Here is a 7262-nt window from a genome sequence, read left to right as displayed (position 1 = left end):
ACTTTATTCGAGGAGCTAACCTCTAGGAAGTAGGTAAATTAAGAAACGGAATACAAGTTTTGGACAGAACCAAGGCCTTGTATGGTCCTCGAACTCAAGCCTCTGGGGAAACCAACTACTTACAAGACAATACAAGTTTTGGGCAGAACCAAGGCCTTGTATGGTCCTCGGACCCAAGCCTCTGGGAAACCAACTACTTACGAAGAGAATACAAGTTTTGGACAGAACCAAGGCCTTGTATGGTCCTCGGACCCAAGCCTCTGGGGAAACCAACTACTTTCGAAGAGAATACAAGTTTTGGACAGAACCAAGGCCTTGTATGGTCCTCGGACCCAAGCCTCTGGGGAAACCAACTACTTACAAGAAAAATACAAGTTTTGGACAGAACCAAGGCCTTGTATGGTCCTCGGACCCAAGCCTCTGGGGAAACCAACTACTTACGAAGAGAATACAAGTTTTGGACAGAACCAAGGCCTTGTATGGTCCTCGGACCCAAGCCTCTGGGGAAACCAACTACTTACAAGAAAAATACAAGTTTTGGACAGAACCAAGGCCTTGTATGGTCCTCGGACCCAAGCCTCTGGGGAAACCAACTACTTACAAGAAAAATACAAGTTTTGGACAGAACCAAGGCCTTGTATAGTCCTCGGACCCAAGCCTCTGGGGAAACCAACTACTTACAAAGAGAATACAAGTTTTGGACAGAACCAAGGCCTTGTATGGTCCTCCGACCCAAGCCTTTGGGGAAACCAACTACTTTCGAAGAGAATACAAGTTTTGGACAGAACCAAGGCCTTGTATGGTCCTCGGACCCAAGCCTCTGGGGAAACCAACTACTTACAAGAAAAATACAAGTTTTGGACAGAACCAAGGCCTTGTATGGTCCTCCGACCCAAGCCTCTAGGGAAACCAACTACTTACGAAGAGAATACAAGTTTTGGACAAAACCAAGGCCTTGTATGGTCCTCAGACCCAAGCCTCTAGGGAAACCAATTACTTACAAAGAGAATACAAGTTTTGGACAAAACCAAGGCCTTGTATGATCCTCGGACCCAAGCCTCTGGGGAAACCAACTACTTACAAGAAAAATACAAGTTTTGGACAGAACCAAGGCCTTGTATGGTCTTCCGACCCAAGCCTCTGGGGAAACCAACTACTTACAAAGAGAACACAAGTTTTGGACAGAACCAAGGCCTTGTATGGTCCTCGGACCCAAGCCTCTGGGGAAACCAACTACTTATAAAGACAATACAAGTTTTGGGCAGAACCAAGGCCCTGTATGGTCTTCGGACCCAAGCCTCTGGGGAAACCAACTATTTAAAAGGAAAAACTACGTTACGTGGACCTTAGAATCTCCCCGAGGTAAACTCTCCATTAACAATTGGGTTAATTCCTGAATTACATGGATTCTCTAGTTTGCCCTCGGATCCTCAACACCAAAGGGACTAGTACGGGATGGAGCAACATGTTTCCAAAAGCATAAGCGAAGTCATTCAATGCTCGGTCATCCCCTCGGATGAATTATTTAGAATTTGTCGTTCTCAAACAGTATTCTCGCACTTATTACAGAACGTTCAACCATTATCTCGGTTAGTTTCCTAAGTTCAACTTACTATGAATTGTTATTATTATGCCTGGTAGTGTCAGAAAATTAGAAGTAGTTGGATTGTATTTCACGGGTTCTTGCTTTAAATATCGCCGAGAAGAAACAAACACATGGAGCACACCCATTCACAAAGTGGTGTTGCCAAAAGAACAGTATTCAAAACAAGTAAGTAAGTTTCCATTTTTACTAAAACAAAGAAACAGTACAGCGTACAATGAAAAGCTGGAATCAGCTTATGTCGGAGCTCACTACATAATTGAAAATGAAGATACAAGAGAATAAAACAAAGCAGAAGAGGCAGTACAGACGAGAGGTTGGCTTCTAAAGCTAACCACATAACCAAAAAGAAAGAAAGATACAAGAGAATAAGATAAAGCCAAGGAAGTGGATCAGAGGAGAGGTTGGCTACTGCTCCAAGACCTTGTTCTTCCTCAATGCCTTTACATGCCCATAACTCAGGCAGCAAAAGAAACCCAACTTGAGCCTCACACCGCTAAAGGAAAGGTGCAGGGAGCCAGAAGTTGAGAAGCCTTCACCAAAAATTTGCCTGTGACAGGGCAGAGACGCTAATGTCGGAGATTCTTTCTTCTGACACACCAAAATTCTGGCATGAACAGAACCTGCTTCGGATTTTGACTAGAAGAGGGAGAAACACCCTTTCCCCTCTATCGAAGTGGAGTATTCTCTTAAATTTATGCTTCCTTTGCCCGTACCTCACTATTCTGAGTCTCAGGAGGACACGGCGCCTCTGTGGCGGAGAGAGTTTCTTCTCCCCAACCCTCGCCTCAAACATGTTATGCTAAGGGGGGATAGCACTGGATATGGGAGTTGTGATTTGGGAGGAAACTGAAGAATTGGTGCGTAGGTGAAGCAACTTTCTCTCCTATTTATTTAAAGAGATAAGGTGGTAGCATTTAATTCACGCAGCGTCCCAAGGAACGCTACAGACAAGATGGCTCTGGCTCAATCTCCAACGCCACCTGCAACCATGGGATTAAAGGAGTCTCGGGAAGGTGCACCTCGAACATTGGGACGCCAAAAAGTACTGCGTGACCAAAACTACATAAATACCCTTTAAGTTGTGGGCCTAATGAATTCGCGGCCCAGGCCCGTTCTGCATGGGGGCCTAGGGACAATGGCCCACGCCGAGGAATAGCCGTTGCCGAGGACAACCTCCTGCTCGGCACCTCGCGAAATACCTAAGGAAAGAGAGAAACTGAACTACAGCCTTCGGACTCAAGCCTATGGGGAAACCAACTACCTGGGTGACAAAACTAGGTTTCGGACAGAACCAAGGCGTTGTGAAGTCCTCGGACTCAAACCTATTGGGACGTCCACTACTCAAATGGGGAAAGCCCTTGGCTCAAATACTTTAAAATGTTGAGGCCGATAAAAGTGTTAGGATGATGGCGAGACGCCCCACTATTTGGTAGCCTACGGGGGTTGTTCATTCTTGCGGGAAATAAGTCTTCGGATGATTACTTCCTACACCGCATAGAGCATCCAGTTCTAATGTCGGCATTGTTTTGGGTAAGTATCGTTATTCACAGATAGGCATTGCTGTGTCAAATAATGCTATTAAAGTTATGGTGACATCTTTTTATTAGCAAGTATTTCGGCCTTAATTGTCATTAATTCAAATGCTATATTATTGTGCTGAGCAGCGCTTGTAAACTTGTAAAAACATAGAAACAGAATATGCGAAGTAAGATAACAACAATTTTTATTAATATGAAAAATTATTACAACGTACAAAGAGGGGATTAAACAAGCCTATACAAAAGGTAAACTGCCGAAGCAACAATAATATTCGCAATACAGATAAGTAAATAGTCAGGTGTCTTTTAAACTCATCTTCAAAGTGTCTCCAATCTCTGCCTCAGTATTGTTCATATTGAGAGAAGAACTTTCTTTAGGAAAAGTTGAAGGAGAAGGAAGAAGAAAATGAAGGACAAGGAAGAAGAGGATGGAGGAGATGAATGAGGAAGATGGAGGAGATGAATGAAGAAGATGGAGGACATGAGTAAAAAAAGAAGGAGAAGAAGAGGGAAAAGATGAGAAGGAAGAAAGAGAGGCGGAAGGAGGCGCCAGTGAACGAAGAGAGGAAGAAGCAGGGGCACTTAGTCCTTGCCCCAGTCCTGACTCTTAACACACTGGCGCCATATTAGATATGCTCATGAGAGAGCGGGTAGTACTGATGATGTGTGTCCTCGGCTCAGTCACGCCAAAAATGTGACGTGACGAGTCCCTGCTTCGGATTTTGGCTGAAAGAAAGGCGAGACAAATCTTGAGTCTCCGCCATCCTTGCCCTGATCGAGCCATTTCGAGCTTCGTTAGAACATGGTGTTTCTGGGAGGGGAATAGTTTTTTCATTGCTTATTACTACGGTGAGTGTGTTTTAGGCTAAGGTATAACCGGAGAATAAGAGTAAACTCTGAAAGGAATCTAAGGGTTTCAAATTTTGGTGGGAGTAAAGGGATTCATTTGTGGGAGAAACCACTCTTGTTTCTTCTCTTTATATAGGGGACGAAGAAAAGAGTGCTTAATGAGTTCAGATCTCCAAGGAAATCTGCAAACATAAATACGTCCGTTTCATTCCCCCACGCCATCAAAAACCGTTGAACCTGGGAGGTCTCGTAAAGGGAAGATATTAAATACGCGCTTCAGATAACCAAACAGCATAAACGCATTGTGCGCAAATCAAGGGGAACATCTTGTAAACCGGTACATTCCCTGGGCAAGTGAAGAGTCGCCAGTGTCAGTCAAGGGCTGAATTAAATGAGCCATAATAAAGGCTCGGTATTATCAAAACCCCCCTCTCCAACCAGGAAGTCGGACAGCAGGGTTTTGAGGGGCTATTGTGGGGCCCAGCAATTTATGGGCCGAACCCATTTATTCATGGGGAGCCCTAAGGCCCAAGCCGAAGAGGGTTACAATCCAAACTCAATAACATAAAGCCCAAAATGGCCCAGAGATGTTGCCGAGGACAGTTCAGTCCTCGGCAGACCCAAAATTCCACCGAGAAGAAGGGCAAAAACGGTATAGGAACAAGCCTGAAAGAAAATCCAAAATATTTAGGAAAAGCTGCCCTTCCCATGCAAGGCTCTGACCTAACAGAGTCGTATTCGTCAGCTTTATCAACCATCCCCAACGACTTTAGGTTTGGATTGACGGGACAAGTATCAGTCTTGGAAATGTCGACCCTACACGTGGACGAAGGAAAGTGAACGCAGGCTAGTATAAAAGAAAAGTAAGTAATATGGAAGGGGGGGGATTGGCCAAAAAAGGAAGAGCTTCCAGTCCACCTCCAGGAGAAAGACTCCAAGGGAGAAGGCACTTTAATCACATATGAACACCACAAAAACCCACCGCTGGGTAACTAAGGCCTAGCCTTTCGAATCCACTCTCTACAAATGATATTGTTTGGGCCCCTTCACGTGCGAACCCAACACTACTGCGGTTTGTCGCGGAACGTGACCCTACAGCTAAAAATGTGTTTTTATTTTTTGTATTCAAATCCAACTTTTAGAATACTAAAAATGAAAACTGAGTACAAATTCTTAAACAAAAAAAAAACAAGTTTTTTTTTTTTTTTGGTAGGTCCTACTGAAAACTGAAAATGAAAACAAAAAACACTACTTTTTTTCAGCTAACCATATAGACCCTAAGCTTTGAGATTTAGGTTTGTAAATTGGCAAGTATAGAGAGCATCCACACTAGCTCTTGTATAATAGGAAAAGAGATGAATTTTACACATTTGAGTCACAAAACTTCCCATGTCAGTCCTTCTAAAATTGTGTATATTTACACATTTGCTATAGTAACCGTACATATATACACAGTTATTGTAACTGTGTATACTATTATTTTATTAATTTCGCTCATTTTTTTTCTATCTCTTCTCCGTGTGCAAAAAGACCTTCATCTTCTTTTTTCTCAGATACACACAAACACACCCACACAAATACATCCACACAGACAAATCAACACAGAGATACACAAACACACCCACACTAACAAACCAATAGAGAGAAAGAGAGAGAGAGAGAGAGAGATTGGTGTTGGTGTTGGCCGCTTGTGGATTAGTGGATCGGTGCTGGTGGCGGAGATTAGAGTTTATAGGTTGACAAAAATGGGTCTAGATGCTTGTGAATCGGTGCTAGCGGCCAATGGGTCGACAGAAATAGGTTTTGATGCTTGTGGATCAGGGTTGGCGATGGAGATCGATGCTTGTGGGTCGACAGAGTCAGTGCTTGTGAGTTGACGGAGATCGGTGCTTGTGGATTTTGATTCTTGTGGTGCTTGTGGTGGAGAGCTGATCAGACTGTGAGAGAAAGAAGAAGAAGAAGAAGAAAATGTTTGTGGAAGGGAGGTGATCTGACCGTGACCGTGAAAGGAAGAAGAAGAAAAATAAGAAGAGGAGGGACAACAGATTGGTCTGAGAGAGATAAGGACAAAGACAAAGATAAAGAGATAGAAACAAAATAATAATAAATAATAATAATAAATATTATTATTTAAATAGAATAGATTGTAAAATAGATGAATTAATGTGGGTGCTTTGGAAAAGTGGTAGTGTAAAATAGAAAAAATATGTTCTTATTGTAAAATAGACGAAAAAATTTGGTCAGACTGATACAATTGCTCTAAAGGAATAAGCTTCATCAATCAAGGAGGCAGCTATGTGGATTTTCCAACAGATATTGACTGAAAAAGGAGAGTGAGAAATTTTCTATCTACTTGTCTAAGAGCATCTACAGTAGTGGAGCTATTTTTTTAGCTATTTGGCACTACAAAAAGTCACTTTATCTATTTTACCTACTCATTTTACAAAACATCCTACAGCGGTTGATTTATTTTAGCTTTCAACACAATAAAATAATATAAACATCACAATAAAATAATATATCTACTATAATAAAATAATACACCCCACTGTAAAATAAAAAAAATAAAAAATAAGATAAAAAAAACCACAAACCGATCATTTGAAGATTCTGAAGAACAATAAGCAAACCCAAAACCCGAGCCACCTCCACTGCCACCCACAACCCACAACCACCTACACTGTAGCTGAGAAGCTAAATTTTTTAGCTTTACCGCTACTGCTGCAGCTCTCCTTTTGTGATTAATAGCTATATTTTTAGTAATATAGCTATTTAGTACCACTACTGTGAGTGCTCTAACACGTTCAAGCCTTGCAAACAGGATGTGGCTTTTTATGTCTCATCTCACATTTGTCCCCATCTATAAGAAGCTTAAATTACAAAATTATGATGATGCCATTGATCTCCTTAACCAACATAGGGTCATCAATGCATTAAATTGACTGGTTCAACGACCAACAAAATTTTCAACACATATATTGATTAAATTCCCATAGCTTCAACTTCACTTAAAAATAAAAATAAAATAAAATAAAATAAAAAATCCACTTGTTCAAGTAGCAAAAATTTTCATAAATTTTTTTTTTTTTCGAATTTTCAAACTAACATTAATGACAATCATTTTAGAACAATTGTTCAATGACTACAACTCAGTCTAGTTGCTGACAACAAATAAGGAAACTTTTAAATGGTTATTGTCTTCTAAAAAGTCGTTAACAAATACATCAAAGTGAGAATCAAATGATCCACCTTCAATAATCACTTGATGA

The sequence above is a fragment of the Quercus robur genome, chromosome 1, assembly GCF_932294415.1.
Source record: "Quercus robur chromosome 1, dhQueRobu3.1, whole genome shotgun sequence".
Taxonomy (NCBI): Eukaryota; Viridiplantae; Streptophyta; class Magnoliopsida; order Fagales; family Fagaceae; genus Quercus; species Quercus robur.
Note: the sequence above shows the minus strand (reverse complement) of the source record.